Consider the following 22,270-nt stretch of genomic DNA (forward strand, 5'->3'; position numbering starts at 1 on the left):
GTCCAGGGTTCGGGAGTAGATCAGGATGTCGTCAAGGTAAACAAACACTCACCGACCCAGCATGTCCCTCAGAATGTCCGTGATTAGTCATTGGAAAACCGCGGGACTGTTACACAAGCCAAAGTGCATGACCAAATACTCCCAGTGACCTGTCGGGGTGATGAAGGCGGTTTTCCACTCCTCGCCTTGTTTTATCCTGACCAAGTTGTAGGCGCTGCGCAGGTCCAACTTGGTGAATATGGCGGATTGGGACACTACATCCAGGGCTGTGGACATCAAGGGCAAGGGGTGACAGTCGCGGACCGTGATCTTATTCAGACCCCGACAATCGATGCAGGGTCGGAGACCCTCCTCCTTCTTTTTTACGAAGAAGAACCCCGCAGCTCCGGGCGAGGTGGAGGGTCGGATAAACCCCTGTTGGAGAGCCTCCGTTATGTAAGCCTCCATGGCCTGGGTCTCGGCCGGGGATAAAGAGTACAGGCAGCCCTGGGGTGGAACTGTGACAGGCTGGAGCTTTATTTCTAGGTCATATGGTCGATGAGGAGGCAGGGTGGTGGTAGGTGTTTTAGAAAAGACCCGGGCTAGGTCATGGTAGCAGGAGGGGATCTGAGAGACATCAACATCTGGGGGTTCAGGCTCAGAGTCAGGTTGGGGAGGTACATGAGAATGACAAGCCGCTCCCCAGGTGAGCACCCGCCCCATCGACCAGGAGATCTGGGGGTTATGACGTAAGAACCAGGAGTGACCTAGGATCAGTGGGGACAAAGGGGCTGTGATAATCAGGAACCGGAGGGACTCGGAATGGGGGGTTGAATCCATACAGCGGTCCACCGTCTCCTGGTGGATGGGATATGGCTGGAGAGGAGTACCATCCACGTGGTAACGGGAATGGTTTGGTGGAGAGCGGACAGGGGAATGTGTAGGCGGGTCGCCAGATCCTTATCCATAAAACAGTCCGCCGCTCCAGAATCCAAAAGCGCCTCCAGCTCAACGGACCCTTGGGGGAGATGCAGGTTACTGGGAGCATGGTGCAGGTCGAGGGGGTTCCGGCCGACCCAAGTAGGACCCCTCTTCTGCTGCCTACTTGGAGTCTGCATTTCCCGGCCGGGAAGGACAGGAAAAGCGCCGATGGCCCGGTGCGCCGCAATAGGCGCATAGCCCCTCCTTATAACGCCTCTCCCTCTCTTCTGGGTTTAGGTGTCCCAGCTGCATGGGCTCGTCAGTGAGTGGGCTGGCTGAGCAGGGCCGATCGTGGGTTGTCGCTGCTGCAGGCTCAGCAGGTCGACGCATAAAGAGGCATAAATCCATTTGGAGAGCGAGATCGGCCGCCTCATCCAGGGTCCTGGGGGTCTCCCGTCCGATCATCCCGTCTCTGATGCGGGAGGAGAGTCCCTCCAGGTAAATCGCTTTTAGCGCGTCGTCTCCCCATCTCAGCTTGGCCGCTTTGGTCCGGAACCGTGACGTGTACAGAGCTACTGTCTGATTTCCTTGCCGGAGCTGGAGGAGTTGAGTCTCCGTTGACGTCTCGCCACTGGGGGGAACGAAGACCCTCCTGAGTTTGTTCACGAACAAATCATAATGGTTGCAGACTTCCGACTTCTTGTTATACATGGCTGCTGCCCACTCCTGAGCTCGACCGGTGAGGAGGGAGACCAGCATCGTCACCCGGGAGGGGTGTGTGGCATGGCGGTGTGGCTGGCATTCAAATGTCATGGCTAACGTGGCTAACAGTCCTTCAGGTGAGCCATGCGTACCGTCCCATTTCTCCGGGAGGCTAAAAACAGGCTGGTCTCGGTCTCTGGAGGTCTGCTGCTGCTGCGCAGCAGTGAGTTGGAGAGCAACAGTGGCGATGGAATCCACCTTGGCAGCTAGGCGTTCCACCGTGACTTCCATCTGATTAACCTGAGCTCGCAGGTTATCAAACTCCGCTGGGTTAACCGTGGACTCAGTCATCCTGTAACGGGGTGACTCGAGCTGGGCGAGAGTTTTGATGTGGTGTGGCTTTTAACCCAAGTGCGGAGTGACTGACGCCGGGTTGAATGGACACGCTGTTTAATCTGGGAGCCGGGTGCGCAGCTGTATGGTGACACAGCTGAACACGGCGACTCCTGGTCTGAGGCTGGTCTCTAAGAACAGGCAGGATTCTTGGATCTGGCTGGTCTGGTCTGAACAGGCTTAATGATCTGAGATGATCTGGTTTGGTACTCTAGGTTCGGTTCGGTTAGAAGTGATGACTGAGTGAGCCGGCGTGGTGCGGCACTTCCTTAAATAGGTTTGGCGGGTGACGTGAACCGGAAGCCTGGCGCTGGGGATGTTGGGTAATGGAGTTCGGATGGTCTGAGCTGCTCTACGGTACCTCCCTGGAGGAGGTTGGCGGCTGAGAGTGAGGTTGCGTGACATGCAGCTGGCTCTATTTAGTTTGAACACTCAACGATTACACGTTTCCATGGCAACGACGAAAGTCCGCTTCACCTCTTGTTTGTCCACGTATTTATTCAACTTTTCATCATTTATATGTCATTTTCACGTTCTGCTGCAGAGTCTAGATGTTTTTAGGCCGGAGTACTTTAATTTTGCAACGCAGCTGTGAATATATGTTTGTGGTGGTCACATGACCCTGAAGGTAACGCTGTAATTTTTTTGTCACAAATACACATTTAGCGCTCATATTACACACCAAAGAAAAAACATCACGTATTTCATTTAGATCAAATATTAGCGTTTTGCCACGTGTGAGCAGGGTACAAGCTGTTAAAATTTAGAGTCCCATCTAGGGATGGACAATATATTGGCATCAATCTTGGTATCGGCCGAAGTTAATAATTTTTTTACATATCATATCGGTTCGATAAAGAAAACCAGGCCGATATTAACAACCAATATTTTTTCCATCTCGTCTCCATTTATTTGCCTGTTTCTGAGGGTGAGGGGGGTGATGTGTAATTGTTTAGTCATGTGAACAGTGATTGTAATCATCTCAGAAACGTAAATGTGTGGTGTGTGTACATAACCTAAATTCAGCTTCAATAATTTTCATTCTATACAAAATCTGCTGATTTTAGAAGCATTAATGTCAGTATATCGGTATCGGAAAATATCGGTTATCGGCCATAACCGTGATCTTATTATTGGATATCGGAATCGGCCCAAAAATGTCATATCGGTGCATCACTAGTCACATCATCTTTGGTATGTTCTTACTGTGTCTAGTTTCTAATTCCATTTTTGGTTCTTTTTTAAACACAGATAAGGTTTCTCTCTTCCTTGCTGACGTTTCGTTTGCCGTCTGCAAAACATTCTCTGAGCTGACGCTGATGGTGGCGTCACTTCCTACTCTGTTTATCCGCGGGCAGCAGAGGAAATTGTCACCCTCTGCTGCCCGCTCCACCCTCTCCGATGATGCAGTCCCATGCGCGATCCAACGAGTAAACTCCATTGTCTCTGTTCATGGTCCCACATCCACGTCTCCTTATCTCTATAGCTTCCTTTATCCATCTTTTGTATTTCTGTTGTTCGGTGTTTATGATCCTTGTGTTGTCCCAGTCCATTATATGGTTTTCTCTTCTGCAGTGATCTGTTACGGCTGACTTCTTTATTGTACTTTCTGCTTCTTCTTTTGCTGCTCTTGTGTGTTTTCGACTTGTTTCTTTCTCACACTCCTTTCTATGTTCTATTGTTCGTGTGTTGAGTTGGCGTCCGGTTTCTCCTATGAATGTTTTATTGCAGAGTTTGCATGGGATTTCATAAACGACTCCACATTTAAGTCCAGCTGGTATCTTGTGTTTTGAGTGTACTAGTATGTTTCTAATTTATGTGTATGGTTTTGTTGATGTGTTTATGTTGTGTTTTTTCATTGTTGCTCTTGATTTTTATGTTGTCTTTGATGTATGGTAGGGGTATCACTGGTTTTGGTTCTTGTCTTTCTGGGTTTCTGGTTCTTTGCTTTGGTTGTTCTTTTCTTTCTGTTGTTGTTTGTTGTTTTCCTTTGTTTATTGCCCACGTCAGGTAAAAGAAGCTTTAGAGATAAAGAGATGCGGGACTATGAACAGGGACGATGGGGTCTACACATTGGATCGTGCATGGGACTGCATCATCGGAGAGGGGAGAGCGGCCAGCAGAGGGCGACAACGAGGTCCTCTGCTGCCTGCGGATAAATGGAGTAGGAAGTGACGCCACCATCAGCGTCAGCTCTGAGGATGTTTGCAGTCGGTAAATGAAACGTTAGCAAGGTAAAGAGAAACTTTATCTATGTTTTAAAAAAGAACCAAAAATGGAACTAGTCACATCAATAAAGTATTTCATTTCATATTATATATGTTAGCAGCGGTAGTTTTGGGCTATTTTAACGTATTCATAAAGAGGACAGCATTTTAATTATATGGGTCCATCCCAGACAAAAGGTGACATTTAATAATTCTTATTCATGATGCTGACATCAGGAGCGACATCAGTGGAATGAAACACTCCAGGCTGCAAATGATGATTAAATGCAAAAAAACATTAAGATGTAAATCCAACTCAATTTTAAAAGTTTAAACTCCACATTTATTAATAATTTAGCCATCAAGAACAAAGCTGTAGCTGCTGCTACCGTTGTGGGCCAGCGGTGTCGCTAACTTACTGCCCCATAGCTGCCGGCCACCAACAAGAAACAGGTGACATAACTTGCCTCGTCCAATCGTATTCACAAAGCGTCCATAAGTCTAGCTGCTAACCTAATCAAAGTAAAGAAGGTAAGTAAAATTAATTTACAGAATGCCTTTTGCTGATAAGGATATCACAAAGAGCTCAACAACACAGGCAAGAACTGAATAAAATGATTAAACGTAGCACAACCATAGACCCCAAACACACTGTGCACAAGGAGTGTGTCCAATTACAGCCATAATATAAAAAATCTCAAAATATTACCAAATTCAGAGTCATCATCAGAAAAAATGTGACAGAATAAAAACTGTTGTAAGATAAAAGAACGGGTAAACTTGAAGTTAAAGCCAGGGTTAACAGGTGGATTTTCAGATGGTTTTTGAAAATCTCCATGGTTCTGGAACAGCAGGTTTGGGGATGTGAATGGAAGGCTGCATGAGGGCATATGTGGGAATAAAAGCTGTGTCAGGTAGTCAGGTGCCTTGTGGTTTAGAGCTCGGTAGGTGAAAGCGTGAGAGGGATGATTAATTCAGATCAGTAAAAAAAATGTTACAATTGTCCATACCTGATGAGAAAAAGGAATGGATTGTTTTTTCCAAATTGAAACAATTTTCGGGATTTTTGAGATGTTTTAAGTGAACGAAACAGGAACAGGAGACAGGTTTGATGTGTGACTCAAAACTTAAAACAGAGCCAAAAATGACTCCAAGGTCTCAACTCGTACGCTAGGCTTGGCTGATGAGCAGAACGACACATCGGCTTTTTGATTTTATTATGAAGATCTGGAGGTCCAATGATCAGGGCCTCAGTCTTGTTGGCATTAAGAACCAGGAAGCAACAGAGTGTGGAAAGGAGGTGAAGTTCTGTTTATGCAAACAGGTTGAAATGGGGAAGAAAAGTGTCAGGTGTGGTGAGTGACCTAAAAGGTTTCAGCAAAAACGAAAGGAAATCATAACCCTAATCCTACAAGACAGCAGTGAGACCAGCCATGTTGTCTGGTTTAAAGACAGCGTCCATGAGGACAGGACACCAGGCAGAGAGCTGTTGAGGTTCTTTTTGGGAGAGAGAAGAAGAAGAAGAAGAAGAAGAAGAAGAAGAAGAAGATGAAAAAGATGAAAAAGAAGAAGAAGAAGAAGAAGATGAAAAAGATGAAAAAGAAGAAGAAGAAGAAGATGAAAAAGAAGAAGAAGAAGAAGATGAAAAAGAAGAAGAAGATGAAAAAGAAGAAGAAGAAGATGAAAAAGAAGAAGAAGATGAAAAAGAAGAAGAAGAAGATGAAAAAGAAGAAGAAGAAGAAGATGAAAAAGAAGAAGAAGAAGAAGATGAAAAAGAAGAAGAAGAAGATGAAAAAGAAGAAGAAGATGATGAAAAAGAAGAAGAAGAAGAAAAAGAAGAAGAAGAAGAAGAAGAAGAAAAAGAAGAAGAAGAAGAAGAAGAAAAAGAAGAAGAAGAAGAAGAAAAAGAAGAAGAAGAAGAAGAAGAAGAAGAAAAAGAAGAAGAAGAAGAAGAAGAAGAAGAAAAAGAAGAAGAAGAAGAAGTAGAAAAAGAAGAAGAAGAAGAAAAAGAAGAAGAAGAAGAAGAAAAAGAAGAAGAAGAAGAAGAAGAAGAAAATATAATTTCTATAGTGCCTCTCAAGATAAAAATCACGAGACGGTTCACAAAAACAAAAAATATAAAAAAGCATTTAGAAAATGTTTAAAAATATATTTAAAATGAGCAAAAATAGACAATTGGGATTTTAAAGAAAAAATGTTAAGAAAGAGAGAGAGTGAATAGGAAAGAGGGAAATCAGTGGATCCTGAGGAAGGTGGAATAGGTAGGGAGAGCAGAATAAAGAGAGAGTGGTGAAGAAGGTCATACAAAAGCCAGCTTGAACAAGTGAGTCTTCAGCTGCTTTTTAAAGGAGTCCACTGAGTCCACTGATCTCAGGCTCAGGGGGAGAGAGTTCCAGAGTCTGGGGGCCACAGTAGCAAATGATCTGTCACCTTTGGTCTTTATCCTGGTGCGCTGCACAACCAGTAGGCTTTGATCACTGGACCTCAGGAACCTGCTGGGGGTGTAGGGACTAAGATCACCAATGTAAGATGGTGCTTGTCCATGTAAGGCCCTATAGACCAGAACCAGGATCTTGAAATGAACCCTGAAGTAGACTGGCAGCCAATGAAGCTGGAGAAGAAGCGGGGTGATGTGGGTGTGTTTGGAGGACTTGGTCAGAAGCCGAGCACAGGCATTCTGAACCACCTGCAGATGGTTCAGGGAGGTTCTGCTCAGACACGTGAAAAGAGAGTTACAGTAGTCTAAGCGTGAGGAGATGAAGGTATGGAGAACTGTCTCAAGTTCAGAGCGGGACAGAATGGGACTCAGCTTAGCAATGTTCCTGAGATGGAAGAAGGAAGAGTGAACAAGAGAACTGACATGAGAATCCAGGGTGAGATCTGGGTCAAAGGTCACACCAAGATTACTGACTGAAAGTTTGGTGTGGGAAGCAAGCTGACCAAGAGAGTCTCTGACTTTGGGAACCAGCTTGTCTGGGGCACAGATGAGGATCTCAGTCTTATCTTCATTCAGCTGAAGAAAGCTCCCAGCCATCCAGGTTTTGACAGAGTCTAAGCAGGTGTGTAACAGCTGCAGCTTAGACATCTCATGGGGCTTAAAGGAGATGTACAGTTGGATGTCATCTGCATAAAGATGGTAGGGGATTCCTTTGAAGGAGCTCAGGATGTGCTGAAGAGGAAGCAGATAGAGGAGGAAGAGCAGAGGCCCCAGCACAGAACCTTGTGGGACACCATGGGTAAGGGAGTTGGTGGAGGACCTAAACTCGGAGACGGCCAAAAAGAAGGAGCGCTCAGAAAGATATGAGGAGAACCACTCCAGAGCAGATCCTGATAGGCCTATCCAGTCTCTTAGCCTCTCCAGTAGCAGGTGATGGTCAACAGTGTCAAAGGCTGCAGTCAGGTCCAGCAGGACCAGAACAGAACAGTCCCCTGCATCACTGTGAGTCAGAAGGTCATTAGAGACCCTAAGAAGAGCTGTTTCAGTACAATGAGCTCTACGAAAACCTGACTGGAAGCTATCATAGATGTTATGTTCATCAAGAGCAGCTGTGAGTTGGAGGATGGCTAGGATCAGGAATGAGTCCATCAGAGGGATACCTCATGTTAGAGATGTTTAGAGAAAATGTCAGAAAGGCCAGGCTGAGATGGTTTGGACATGTCCAGAGGATAGACAATGATTACATAGGTAGTAGGGTGCTGAGGTTGGAGCCACAGGCAGGAAGCTGAGAGGAAGACCAAAAAGGAGATGCAAAGAAAAGAGGACATGAAGTGAGTTGGTGTGGGAGTAGAAGATGCAGAAGACAGGACTAGAAGAAGACAGATGATTCACTGAGGCACCTGCTGAAGGGGCATGTCCACCGAGGAAGACAAAGAGTGAATTCAGTCCATTTAAATGTACTTTCATGCAGTCAGACTCTTGAGTTTGGTTAAAAGTTACAACTGATGCAGGTTTTTGGAACGATGTCTGTGTTTACACGGGCTTGTCCAACTGTAAAAAAAATGAATAGAACCAAAAAGCCATGATTTGACTTCATTATTCATAAAAAGTCGCTGCTTTTTGGAATATGTCAAAAATATTAATTACAATGCACGCTTGCTTTTTAGCAAAGGTAAAATGATCAGCTCCAAATCTTTTTTTGTTGTTGGTGAAATGTGGATGCTCATGAAGAGGCAGCAACGTTTACGTGTCCTGTATCTCAAACAGGGGCCTTTACTGCGTTTGGATATGAAATGGTTTGTTCTTTCTACTTTAGCCTTTTTTTAGTATTTATTCCAGTTTTGCTAGAAAACAGTCAAGTTTCCAAAAGTAGGATGTTTTTTGTTTTGGAATATAAAATAATGACAAAAATGTGTAAAGTTGAAATTAAACAAACTAGAAAACATAATTTTTTCCACTGCATCTAAACAAACCACTCAAACATTTACCAACAAAACCATTAAGTGCACTTTTCCCCATTACCACTGTATCATTGAGAATTCATTTTATTTTTAGGAGAAACTGTAAAAATAAATCTGTACCTGCAGGTTTTCAGACCCTCCTGGTAATATGAAAGGATTCTTCTATCAAGCAGAAAATAACATCGATTATTTTTGTGTTTGTGACATTGCAGCTGTGTGTGTCAGACACCCATTAGCTGTTTGAAACCTGCCTGTTTTTACAGCTACTCTAACATGCTGAGGCTGTCCACTGGCTGCCCTCCATTCTTAGCACAATCACTAAAACTTTGCATCATTGCTGTCAAAGCAGTGTGCTCAGGATGAAAATGATGCTCGAGTTCCTCTTTGTGGTGATGTCATGGACTTCATCAATATGTTTATCAATAACCCATTTCCTTTAGTGAAGAGAGAAGGAGACAATGAGTAGACAAGTCAAACAGTTAAAACCGTGGCAAAATGCCCCGAACATCTGTTCACAGAGTTTATCTATAGAAGGGAGTGAGAGAGAGAGAAAGAGAGAGAGAGAGATGTGTGTGTGTGTGTGTGTGTGTGTGTGTGTGTGTGTGTGTGTGTGTGTGTGTGTGTGTGTGTGTGTGTGTGTGTGTGTGTGTGTGTGTGTGTGTGTGTGTGTGTGTGTGTGTGTGTGTCAAGCCCCCACAATGCGAAACAGAAATTGAGGCCCAGGCGGAACTGAAATAAATTGCAGTTCCACCCTCATCCACTAGGGGCTGGTGTCAGAAGCGAGCAAATCCTCATTGACTCCCATGTTAAAAATACCAATTTCACAGCAGAAATAAACATGTTTACAGCCTGGTACCAAAACATGTTTTTGGTTTAAATGATCTAGTTTACACTCATGACAACTCTGAGGGGGGTGAATTTTTTTCTCACTCTTCTGTTTAAGTGTATTAAAAGCCTAAAATTCTGTATAATTAATGAGCATCAGACCCACGTGACCACAGAGCTAGCTCCGGGGAAAGGCTTCAGTCTGAGCCTCGGTCTCGCCTGAAAACTGTTCCGTCAGTTTCAGTCTCTCATCTTAGACCATTAGTTGTAGCGTTCGTGTATTCTTGTTTGGATATTATTTGTGCAATTGTTGGACAAAATGACTTGCTGTGGTATTAATTGCACTAATAGAGCGTCCAAGGAGTCTCCACTTCATTTATTTCGGTAAGTAAAATTATATTTATGTATTTTAGGTCACTGCCGAGCTGAGCTTAGATTTTAACATGTACTGTTTAACCATGAAATTTAAATGTATTAGGGTAAAACCCAGTGCATTTAACATAATGCTGCACTTTAGAAAATGGGTTGAAATATAACATGTTGGTGTAGCTGGGTTCCGACTATCGGCTTGTGGAGCTCTCGGGAGACTGATGTTTTCCACCCGATCTCCCCTCCCCACAGCTCGGCGCATCTCTGTCTGATCGCGGCTTCTGTCTGCTGCGCGGGCTGCCGGCTTGTGGAGCGCTGGGATGGAAACCGATGTTTTCCACCCGGTTCTCCCCTCCCCACAGCTCTGCGCATCTCAGATCGCAGCGGCGCTTGTCTGTTTTGCGGCTGCCGGCTTGTGAAGCTCTCGGGAGACCTCTGTGTTCCACCCGGTTTTACCCAGCGGTCAGCCCGGCGTATCTCTGACTCAGAAGCTCTGGTGCTGTGCACAGTTAACTCCGGTTGTAGCTAGGTTACTACCTCCGTTAGCTTAGCTCCCACCTCCGGGTTAGCTTCAGGTTAGCTAACTTTGAACAAGTGAGTCTTCAGCTGCTTTTTAAAGGACTCCACTGAGTCCACTGATCTCAGGCTCAGGGGGAGAGAGTTCCAGAGTCTGGGGGCCACAGCAGCAAATGATCTGTCACCTTTGGTCTTTAGCCTGGTGCTGCACAACCAGTAGGCTTTGATCACTGGACCTCAGGGGTCTGCTGGGGGTGTAAAGGTTGGTTTATGCTTGACGCGTCCGCGAGGTCCGCACGGCTCCGCGCGGTGAAAGTGAGTCATTTCAACAACCACGCCCCTCCACCGCGTCTCCGCACGGCCCAAAATTTCCGCAACGCGCACGTAGGAAAATTTCTAACCACTCGGACGGTCGGACGCGGAAAAACATGGCGGACGGCAAGAACTAGTATGGCAGAGGTTCGTAAATACAGACATTTGTATGATTCAGCTCTCAGAGATCACCGTGATCAACATGTTGTTAATAATTCTTGGAGAGAAATAGCTCGCACTGTCGGAAAAGACGAGGATGCTGTTAAAAATGCTGAAATGCCATGTTGTAAACAGTCATTTTTACTTCTACCATGGTGTAGTGTTGGATGCATGCCGTAGAGCTCCATGCTGCCCCGTTCAGTTTGGGAGAATATTGGCTCACTGCAGAGACGAGCCGCACGAACCATAAACGCTGCGAGTTGTGAAGCGCGTTCCATCTGCGAGCCGCATCACCAAGCGGAAAGTGAATGCGGCAAGCATAAACCAAGCTTAAGGACTAAGAAGATCACCAATGTAAGATGGCGCTTGTCCATGTAAAGCCCTATAGACCAGAACCAGGATCTTGAAATTAACCCTGAAGTTGACTGGCAGCCAGTGAAGCTGGAGAAGAAGCGGGGTGATGTGGGTGTGTTTGGAGGACTTGGTCAGAAGCCGAGCACAGGCATTCTGAACCACCTGTAGATGGTTCAGGGAGGTTCTGCTCAGACACGTGAAAAGAGTTACAGTAGTCTAAGCGTGAGGAGATGAAGGTGTGGAGAACTGTCTCAAGTTCAGAGCGGGACAGAATGGAACTCAGCTTAGCAATGTTCCTGAGATGGAAGAAGTAAGAATAAACAAGAGAACTGACATGAGAATCCAGGGTGAGAGCTGGGTCAAAGGTCACGCCAAGATTCCTGACGGAAGGTTTGGTGTGAGAAGCAAGCTGACCAAGAGAGTCTCTGACTTTGGGAACCAGCTTGTCTGGGTCACAGATGAGGATCTCAGTCTTATCTTCATTCAGCTGAAGAAAGCTCCCAGCCATCCAGGTTTTGATAGAGTCTAAGCAGGTGTGTAACAACTGCAGCTTAGACATCTCATGGGGCTTAAAGGAGAATGTACAGTTGGATGTCATCTGCGTGAAGATGGTAGGAGATTCCTTTAAAGGAGCTCAGGATGTGCTGAAGAGGAAGCAGATAGAGGAGGAAGAGCAGAGGCCCCAGCACAGAACCTTGTGGGACACCATGGGTAAGGGAGGTGGTGGAGGACCTAAACTTGTAGACGGCCCAAAAAAAGGAGCGCTCAGAGAGATAAGAGGAGAACCACTCCAGAGCAGATCCTGATAGGCCTACCCAGTCTCTCAGCCTCTCCAGTAGCAGGTGATGGTCAACAGTGTCAAAGGCTGCAGTCAGGTCCAGCAGGACCAGAACAGAACAGTCCCCTGCATCACTGTGAGTCAGAAGGTCATTAGAGACCCTAAGAAGAGCTGTTTCAGTACAATGAGCTCTACGAAAACCTGACTGGAAGCTATCATAGATGTTCTGTTCATCAAGCACAGCTTTGAGTTGTTTAGCCACAACCTTTTCCAAGATCTTGGAGATGAACGGAAGTTTAGAGATGAGTTTGAAGCTGCTATGGAGAGAGGGGTCAAGACTCATTTTTTTAAGAAGCGAGTGGATTACAGCGTTCTTAAAGTAAGCAGGGACCTGACCAGAAACCAGAGAAGCATTAATTATAGAGAGCACGCTGGGATCGATGGACTGAAAAGCACTTTTAAACAAAGATGAGGGTAAGATGTTGAGGGGGCATGCGAGGTCTACATAGAGTTAACTAGTTTGGTTAACTCAGGCAAAGAAAAAGGAGCAAAGCTATCTAGGACGATGGGCCTGGTTGGAGTCGGGAGAGGCGGCGATAAGGCTGAAGGAGAGATGCTAGATCTAACCTTATTGACTTTGTCCACAAAGAAAGACAGAAAGTTCTCACAGTCTGCAACAGAGTGGATGGAGGCTGTAGGAGAGGCAGGAGAGACGATGCTGCTGATGGTGTTAAACAGCACCTTGGGGTTCCCTTTGCTCTGGGACACCAGGTTGGAAAAATAGGCAACCCTTGCATCTCTGGCTGTGGAGTTAAAGGATGTCAGAAGATCCTTTAGGTGCAGCAGATGGACGTGGAGACGGGTTTTCTTCCACAAGCGCTCAATTTTTCTTCACTGGCGATTTAGGCTGCGAAGGCTGTCAGTAAACCAGGGAGTAGGGTTCACTGCAGGAACTGATCTGGTTCTGACAGGACAGATGTTGTCCAGAATGGAGAGGCAGTGCTCGTTAAACTGAGAAGTTAAGGAATCTGGGTCGTTATCAGAAGAACAGGGTGGATTAAAAGCAGCAGAAAAATTGCTAGCTGTGCTCTCATTAAGAAAACAAGAACTAACCATACGGCGAGCAGGAGGTGGGGACGCAGAAACTGACAAGTTAAAGAAAATGCAATGGTGATCTGAAATATAAACATCCTCAGGACAAACAGTCAGCATTTAGACTCAGGGTAAAAACAAGGTCTAGAGTGTGCCCCCTGGTGTGTGTGGGGCCAGAAACATGCTGGGTAAAGCTGAAGGTGTCCACGAGGCTGGAGAAATTTATGGCAAAGTGATCAGAGGGATCATCAACGTGGATGTTAAAGTCACCCACAATCACCAGTCTGGACAGCTTCACAGTGGAGGATAGAAAGTCACTAAACTCCTGAAGGAAAGAACTGTTTGGACCAGGTGGACAATAGACCACAGCACAGTAGAACGGGTTCTTACGCCCGACTTTAATCAGCTGCAGTTCAAAGGAAACAAAGTGACCAGAGCTTGTAGAGCTACATGGAAGATGGTCTCTGAAAACAACAGCTAGGCCTCCACCATGACCAGAACCCCGGGGCTGGCTAAGAAAAGAACAACCACTCGGGCAGAGTTCAATCAGAGCAGAATAATCAGATGTTTGCTGCCAAACTTCAGTCAGAAACAGAAAATCCAGGTTTTTAGAGAGAATTAAATCATTGAGCAGGAAGGACTTATTGTTAACAGAGCGGGTGTTTAATAGAGCCATGCTGAGAGGTGGAGGAATCAGAAACTACAGAAACAGCTGGAGTTAGTGGACGTAAATTAGCAGGGTTAGATCCACGGTGTTTATAAAAACCACTTATGGAGGGAACAGGAGGAGAAACCACTGAGGAATGAGGATAAACAGACCTTAAAAAACTTGGACGGAGAAACCGCGCCGCAATGCGGCCTGGTGGGAAATGGGAAGTGGTGCTCAGGTCGCCAAACAAAGGAAAAGAAGCTAGAAGATCACGCCGATGTTTACTAGATAAACCATTCTTTCTCACCTGGATTCCTGCTCGTTTATCTCTTTTCCTCCGACGTTTTCCCGGGACCGGATAACCATCGCTGGAGGCGGCCTGGTAGGAATCGTCATTTGGCTCTGGGCCAGCGTGCCGCTCAGGTAAACAAAGAGGGCATCTTGGGTGATCGTGAACGAACGAAAGGACAAAAGAGTCTGGCGATCATAGGAGATGGTAGCAGGGACACTACCGAAGAGGATCGCAGACAGGAGCAAGGTGGAAAAGAGGTTGGTGGAGAAAAGTTTGAAAAAGTGGCCAGTGACCGCGGCTAAGCCAAGCACAGGTGCCATCTTGTTAGATTTTCATATATATTATATTCATTACACACAACTGAAGTAGTTCAAGCCTTTTATTGTTTCTAATATTGATGATTTTGGCATACAGCTCATGAAAACCCAAAATTCCTATCTCAAAAAATGTGCATATCATGAAAAGGTTCTCTAAACGAGCTATTAACCTAATCATCTGAATCAGCTAATTAACTAAACACCTGCAAAATATTCCTGAGGCTTTTAAAAAGTCCCAGCCTGGTTCATTACTCAAAATCGCAACCATAGGTAAGACTGCCGACCTGACTGCTGTCCAGAAGGCCATCATTGACGCCCTCAAGCAATAGGGTAAGACACAGAAAGAAATGTTTGAATGAATAGGGTGTTCTCAGAGTGCTGTATCAAGGCCCCTCAGTGGGAAGTCTGTGGGAAGGAAAAAGTGTGGCAGAAAACGCTGCACAACTAGAAGAGGTGACCGGACCCTGAGGAAGATTGTGGAGAAGGGCCGATTCCAGACCTTGGGGGACCTGGGGAAGCAGTGGACTGAGTCTGGAGTAGAAACATCCAGAGCCACCATGTACAGACGTGTGCAGGAAATGGGCTACAGGTGCCACATTCCCCAGGTCAAGCCACTTTTGAACCAGAAACAGCAGCAGAAGTGCCTGACCTGGGCTACAGAGAAGCAGCACTGGACTGTTGCTCAGTGGTCCAAAGTACTTTTTTCGGATGAAAGCAAATTTTGCATGTCATTCAGAAATGAAGGTGCCAGAGTCTGGAGGAAGACTGGGCAGAGGGAAATGCCAAAATGCCTGAAGTCCAGTGTCAATTACCCACACTCAGTGATGGTCTGGGGTGCCATGGCAGCTGCTGGTGTTGGTCCACTGTGTTTTACCAAGGGCAGGGTCAATGCAGCTACCTATCAGGACATTTTGGAGCACTTCATGCTTCCATCTGCTGAAAAGCTTTATGGAGATGAAGATTTCATTTTTCAGCACGACCTGGCACCTGCTCACAGTGCCAAAACCACTGGTAAATGGTTTACTGACCATGGTATTACTGTGCTCAATTGGCCTGCCAATGCTCCTGACCTGAACCCCATAGAGAATCTGTGGGATATTGTGAAGAGAAAGTTGAGAGATGCAAGACCCAACACTCTGGATGAGCTTAAGGCCGCTATTGAAGCATCCTGGGCCTCCATAACACCTCAGCAGTGCCACAGGCTGATTGCCTCCATGCCACGCCGCATTGAAGCAGTCATTTCTGCTAAAGGATTCCCGACCAAGTATTGGGTGCATAACTTAACAATTATTTGAAGGTTGACTTTTTGTGTATTAAAAACACTTCTTTTATTGGTCAGATGAAATATGCTAATTATTTGAGATAGGAATTTTGGGTTTTCATGAGCTGTGTGTGTCATGTTGTGAGGGTGGAGATGGTGGACCAAGTGTGGTGGTGGGTTCCGGAGGCAGAAGAGCAGGCACGGATAAAGTAAAAATGGGTTTAATAACAACAGGAGCGACAGGACAAAACGAGACATGCACATACAATGATCCGACCAAGGACAGGAGCAAAACAGGTGGTATAAATACACAAGGCTAATTAGGAAAACATGGGCAGGTTAACGAGGGACAGGTGAGAACAATACGGACTGTTGGGGTTATCTGGGTAGCGAACAATTAGTAAGCTTTAACTTACTTTTGGATTCTTCAATAAATTCTGTAAATATGGGAATATTTACTGAGTTATTAATTAATTAAGATACAATTAAGTATATACGGGGCTCCATCCCCTTCAACCGGGGAAAAATTGAATCCAAAACTCTTATCAGTCTTTCTTGAAGTTCGTAGAATCCTTGGAGCAGAGACTTCTCTTCGACACAACAAAGCTACTGGAGACAAAAATCTGAATTTTATGACATTTAATTAAACAATTTGTCAAATGAATAAACAATGAAATAAATGAATAATAACCATGTGATATAATAAAAGGAGTGGTGTGCGTGTGTGTGCGTGTGTATGGATTCAAAATGGAGTCTTGAATACAAGATGGCTGACCCCTTTTTCTGGCTAAAGTGAGGGTGGCAACTTGCACTTTAACTTCCAAGGCACTTAGAATCAGAAGTAACTTAACCTTAAAATCACTCAAAACACTTCAAAATGATCATGAAGCTTCACCACAGATTAATCACGAATAATATCTTTTTAGCTTGGCCATAGCAGAAAACATTTTAAGATACCAAACAATGATCAATAAGCAGTTTATTCTTTCAAAATGACCCGACGGACGTATTTGGGAACGAAAGAGGAAAACACGAAGCTACTTTTAAGCAATAGCGCAGTTTTATTGCTTATTCTGGACTGTAGAGGAAATGGGAGAAGAAAAGAAAGAGAGAGAGAGTTTTCTGATCACCACAACAGCAAGGCGTCCCCCGCTGTTTGATTTGACGGTTCTCCGTGTTTCTCCGCAGTTTTCGGCGTCGTCCGTTGGTTTGATGCTTTCTCCGTTGTTTTGGCGTTCTCCGTGAGTTTGACGGAGTTGCGGATTTCCCTTCACGGTTCTGTGGTCTCCCTTCAGCAGCTAGCGCAGCGAGCGGTTAGACAGACCTGATGGGCTTGCAGCTTAGCTTTTCCAGCGGTTCCGTGAGCTCCAATGGAGCACTTAGACTTCCCGCTTGCTCAAGTTAGTCGGAGCGTTCGACAAGCGTGTCCTTACCGCCAGGTATCCTGGGCAAAAGAACGGAGTTCCTTTGTCTTTGTTAATGATTTATAGCCTGAGTTCGCGGGAAAGCTGTCCATGAGCTCCCGCACATGCGCAGAACGTGTTTCTGGTATTAGGCGGTGACGTCATCACAATGCTTCCGTGTGCAAAGCATCATGGGAAATGAAGTTTCTTGGCGCTGATGTGATTATTTGCTTTTCAGAGCAATTTTAGCACAGTCTTTTGGAGAAAATTACTGCAGTAATTTCTCATGAGGGCATACCCTCAACAGGACTAATCAGGGCAGGAGAGAGACAGTCAGGAGGGCAGGGGCGGATCGTAACAGTATTCACCCCCCCCCCCCCCCCCCCTTAAGGGGCGGATACCAGACGCCCACAAGGCCACACAACACAGGAGACTGTGAACACTTGACTTGACTCGGGACAGGACTGGGAACACTTGACTCGGGACTCAAAGACCTGACTTGACCAGACACAAAGACTTGACTTGACTGGAACACGAAGACTTGACTTGACTGGAACACGAAGACTTGACTTGACTGGACCACGAAGACTTGACTTGACTGGACCACGAAGACTTGACTTGACTGGACCACGAAGACTTGACTGGAACACGAAGACTTGACTGGAACACAAAGACTTGACTGGAACACAAAGACTTGACTGGAACACGAAACAAACTGCAGCAGCAGGCGTGGGACCCAGCAGGAACTGCAGCAGCAGGCATAGGACCCAGCAGGAACTGCAGCGTGAAGGACCTGCAGGCAAAGACCTTGCAGGCGTGGACCAGGAAGTGGGACGAAACAGCAGGAGCGACGCAAGGGAACCAGGAGCGGTAGCAGGTACTCGACCACAGTTCTGAGCAGGTGCACACCGTGACTCGACAGGATCCACAGGCAGGCTCGAGTGAAGGGAAGCAGACCACGGAGCAGGAAGACCAGCCCTACCACCCCGGAGAATGATGGTGTGTGTAGGGGGTTTTACCTCCATCAATAACTCCAGGAAACGGCAGCTTCCGTAAAAAACAGGACGGGGCAGAACAGCAGGAGGAGAAAAGACCTTGACCACCCCGGAAACTGACAGGATGCGCCAGGATCACCCAGAGGGCTCGACCACCCCGAGAACAGGTAGGACGCGCCGAGAAACACAACTCCAGTCCGGAATCTCCCTCCGCTAAAAAGGGGAAAAAAAGAAAAAATAATCCTCCAGAAAACAGGTGTTAGCTCACCACAGGTCCAGGTTTGGTCGGATCATTCTGTCATGTTGTGAGGGTGGAGATGGTGGACCTAGTGTGGTGGTGGGTTCCGGAGGCAGAAGAGCAGGCACGGATAAAGTAAAAATGGGTTTAATAACAACGGGAGCAACAGGACAAAACGAGACATGCACATACAATGATCCGACCAAGGACAGGAGCAAAACAGGTGGTATAAATACACAAGGCTAATTAGGAAAACATGGGCAGGTTAACGAGGGACAGGTGAGAACAATACGGACTAATCAGGGCAGGAGAGAGAGTCAGGAGGGCAGGGGCGGATCGTGACAGTGTGCCAAAATCATCAATATTAGAAACAATAAAAGGCTTGAACTACTTCAGTTGTGTGTAATGAATCTAATATATATGAAAGTCTAATGTTTATCAGTACATTACAGACAATAATGAACTTCATCACAATATGCAAATTTTTTTTAGAAGGACCTGTATATCATATTTTCTTTCTGCACAAGGGGCTTCATGCTGGCACAGGTGGTAGCACTGTCTTGCAGTAAGAGGGTTGCAGGTTTGAATCCTATGTGTGACCATTCTGCATGGTGTTGAAAGGTTCTCCCCATGCATTTGCAGGTTTTCTACTCCAGTTTCAAAAACATGCACGTTGAGAAGATTGGAGACTCTAAACCTGGGGTATTCAAATCCGGTCCTGGAGGGCCAGTATCCAACATGTTTTAGTGGTTTCTCTGCTCCAACACACTAGATTCAGTGGTTGAATCACCTGCAGCAGCTCATCAGGCTCTGCAGAAGCCTGTTCAGTACCTGCTGATTAAAATCAGGTGTGTTGAAGCAGAGTTAAAACTAAAATGTGCTGGCTACCGGCCCTCCAGTGAATACCCCTGCTCTGTCCCTGTAGGTGTGAGTGAATAGTTGTTTGTCTCTGCGTGCCCCTGTGATGGACTGGAGACCTGGCCTGGGTGTCTCTCACCCGATGACTGCTGGAGTGAGACGCCAGCTGGTTGAGACCCTACAGACGAATCAATGAGTTCATATAATAAGTGAGTTTCTGCAGAGTGAGCCATCTGAATCTCAGTTCTCTTTTCAATTTGAGCTCTTGACTTTTGTCAAAGATCAGTAAGCCACAAAATTATGCTACTGAAATTATTTAATGTGTGTGTGTCTGCTCTGTCTTCTCGATCCCCAGTGAGTCAAATTCAAAAATACTTTATTAATCCCAGAGGGAAATTGATTGAGTCGTGGAGGATGGCTGCTTATACTGAGCCAGGATCCTCTGGAGGTTTCTGCCTGTTAAAAGGGAGTTTTCCTCTCCACTGTCGCTGCATGCTTGCTTAGTATAAGGATTGCTGTAAAGACTCTTGACACTAGTCAGTGACTCGGTGCAATCTGCTGGGTTCCTTATATAGGACACTTTACTGATTGGCCTAATGAAATGACCTGTATTGGAATGTTTGCTGCCTTGGGACAACTCAGGTCATGACTTGGCGTTGTATAAATAAATTGAATTTGTGTTTTTTATACATTTAAAATATATTTTCCCACTGAAGTGTTGTTTGATGTAAACTGGTTGAACAAATTTTTTTTTATTGTTTCAACTACAAAAAAAAAGAAGAGTAAGGTTAAGGTATAAAGACAATTTATGCACAATAACAAGAACGCAAGCAGCACAAGTCTGGACGATTTCAAAGGGAAGCTGTAAATATTTTATTTCTGCTTTACAGTTTCATAACTTGGGTGACATTTTCTTTCCTTTGAGAGCAGAGAGAAGGGAGGAAATAAAGGAAAACTCGAGATGTGAGTCCCCTGGCCAGTCTTCACACAGAAACACTGTAATTACATGCTGAGTGCTTTAAAACATAATGAAAGTGAACGCCCCCCCCCCCCCCCCCCTTTTCATTTTTTTCTAAGCAGAGTATCCATGAGAAAGGCTCCTGTTTCTGCTCATTACACTGTAAAAATAAAACCTAAGATCCAGTGGACTCTTGCAATCTATTACAGTTCAAAACAACATCCCCCTAACTGTACCAGACCGATTAATTTTACAGATCTGGCATCGAGGGCTTAGGTGTTTGTTGTCATGCAGCAGAAGGAGTTTTACACTGCTCAGAGCCAGAAGGTTTACTTCATGTTAAAGTGTTTCTCTTTTAAGAGACAACAGAGCAATCGGAATTGGAGAATCCCAGGCTCACATTTACATTTGCACAAAAGAATTAATGCGACACATTTCACACTGGTTAAATTCATTCCTTTGTGAGTGTTTAATAAAATGCAGTGAGGACACTTTTCTCCTTTCAAATTGAAAAAATAAGGTGAGAATAATGTCTCGGGCACATGAATACATTCAGCTTTGGTGCTGACATTTTGTTGTAACACTGCCTGTTGCCCTTTTTACACACCGTGCTGGCAAATCAGCGTAATATTACAACAAGGGTGTGTCTTATGAACACGCCATGCTGGCATGACGTTGCGCGGAAATTTCTGCATTTGTTCCACCTTGCTCGGTAGTAATATTGCGGTAATTGTCTGTCTTATAATCGGCGATTGTACCTTGGTGCAACAAAGGATGGGGTCATGATCACGTGGAGAGTAACGGGCCATTCCCATCTGTACCGGGTCGGCCCGGGCCGGGTAGCGTAGGTTGTTTACATATCTGGGTGGCCTGGTATTTTTCCGGGCCAACCAAGCCTCATTCTCAACCCTCTTCTCAAGGGGGTCTGCTTCAGGCCGACCAGGGCCAACACACCCACTGCTGACTGCAAATTCCCACCTTCCATTAGAGCAGGGGTGGGCAATTATTTTTTCCATGGGGCCACATGAGAAATAGAAAATATTGTGGAGGGCCAGGCCAAAAGGCTGAAGTCAATTATGCATAATATTAGTGGTATTTCTTTATAAAAAGCAGTAAATACCATTGTTTTTTCAAGTTGGTAAGAGTAGACTATATGTTATAAATGAGCAAAAAGGAAAAAGTGAGGTTGGCTTACAAAAATGTGATTTATTCAAATTTCCCAAGGCAATGGTAAACAAAGTGTGCATTTGGTTTTTGTTAAACATTTGTGACTTATATTAGTTAACAGTTTTAGTCACATTCACTCCAAAACACATTTTGAGTTTCAAATATTGTTGGAAAGAGGTTCTTAGCATTCTACAGACACACAGTATTGTCTGTAAAATAAAATCACTGAACTGTGATCTTGAGAAAGAGGTTTAAAAAAAAGTGTCCCAGTTCACTGCTAGTTGCCTACATTTGTGGTCCAAACACCTTATTTTGTGTTTTTAAGCGATTTTTTTCTTATTCAATGAGAGAAATCTAGTCTCTGCTGGGTTTTAACGAGTGCATCAGTCAGGTTGAATGTCTGAGGTGGAGATGCGAAGCACAGCTGACAAATGATCATCAGTGAGAGAGGATCTTTACCTGGATTTTGTAAACTTCATCATTGAAAATGTTTGTTCACAAATGTAGGTAGAGCCGAAGAAAACCAACATCTTCTGAGCATGTCTCTTCAGGTTTGGAAAGTGCTCCTCCTTAAGAGAAGAGTAGAAATCCAGCAGAGATCCGGAATCTCTGCTTTCAAGTCCCAAACCCTCTTCAGCACTTTCCCCAGGCTGAGCCATCTGACAGCTGTGTGGAGTCCTCCTAAAGAGCGACAAAATGTCTGTGATCCATTGCCCGCGCCCTGATGAAGTTTATTATTTTAGTAACAACATCAGTAACATGGTTGATTTTTAGCACTGACTTGCAAAACACATGTTGGTGTATAATACAATGCAAAAAACACCAATTTTTGATCTGCATCGATTTCTGTCACTTTATCTTGCATGTGTTTCAAAAGTCCGACATTTTTCCCTGTAAGATTTGGACAACCGTCTGTTGTGACACCTGACAGTCTCTCCCATTTCAATCCCAGAGTGTCCGTGCACGCATTTACCTCTGTAAAAAGATCGCTCCCTGTCTTTGTCCCTTTCATCGGCCGCATTGCTGCCCGCTCCTCTGTGAGCTCCGTTATCCCCCGGACAAATACGAGCAGCTGGGCTGTGTCGTGGACATCACAGCTCTCGTCTAATGAGAAAATGTCAAAACTT

Source organism: Nothobranchius furzeri, chromosome 9, assembly GCF_043380555.1.
Source record: "Nothobranchius furzeri strain GRZ-AD chromosome 9, NfurGRZ-RIMD1, whole genome shotgun sequence".
NCBI classification, from domain to species: domain Eukaryota; kingdom Metazoa; phylum Chordata; class Actinopteri; order Cyprinodontiformes; family Nothobranchiidae; genus Nothobranchius; species Nothobranchius furzeri.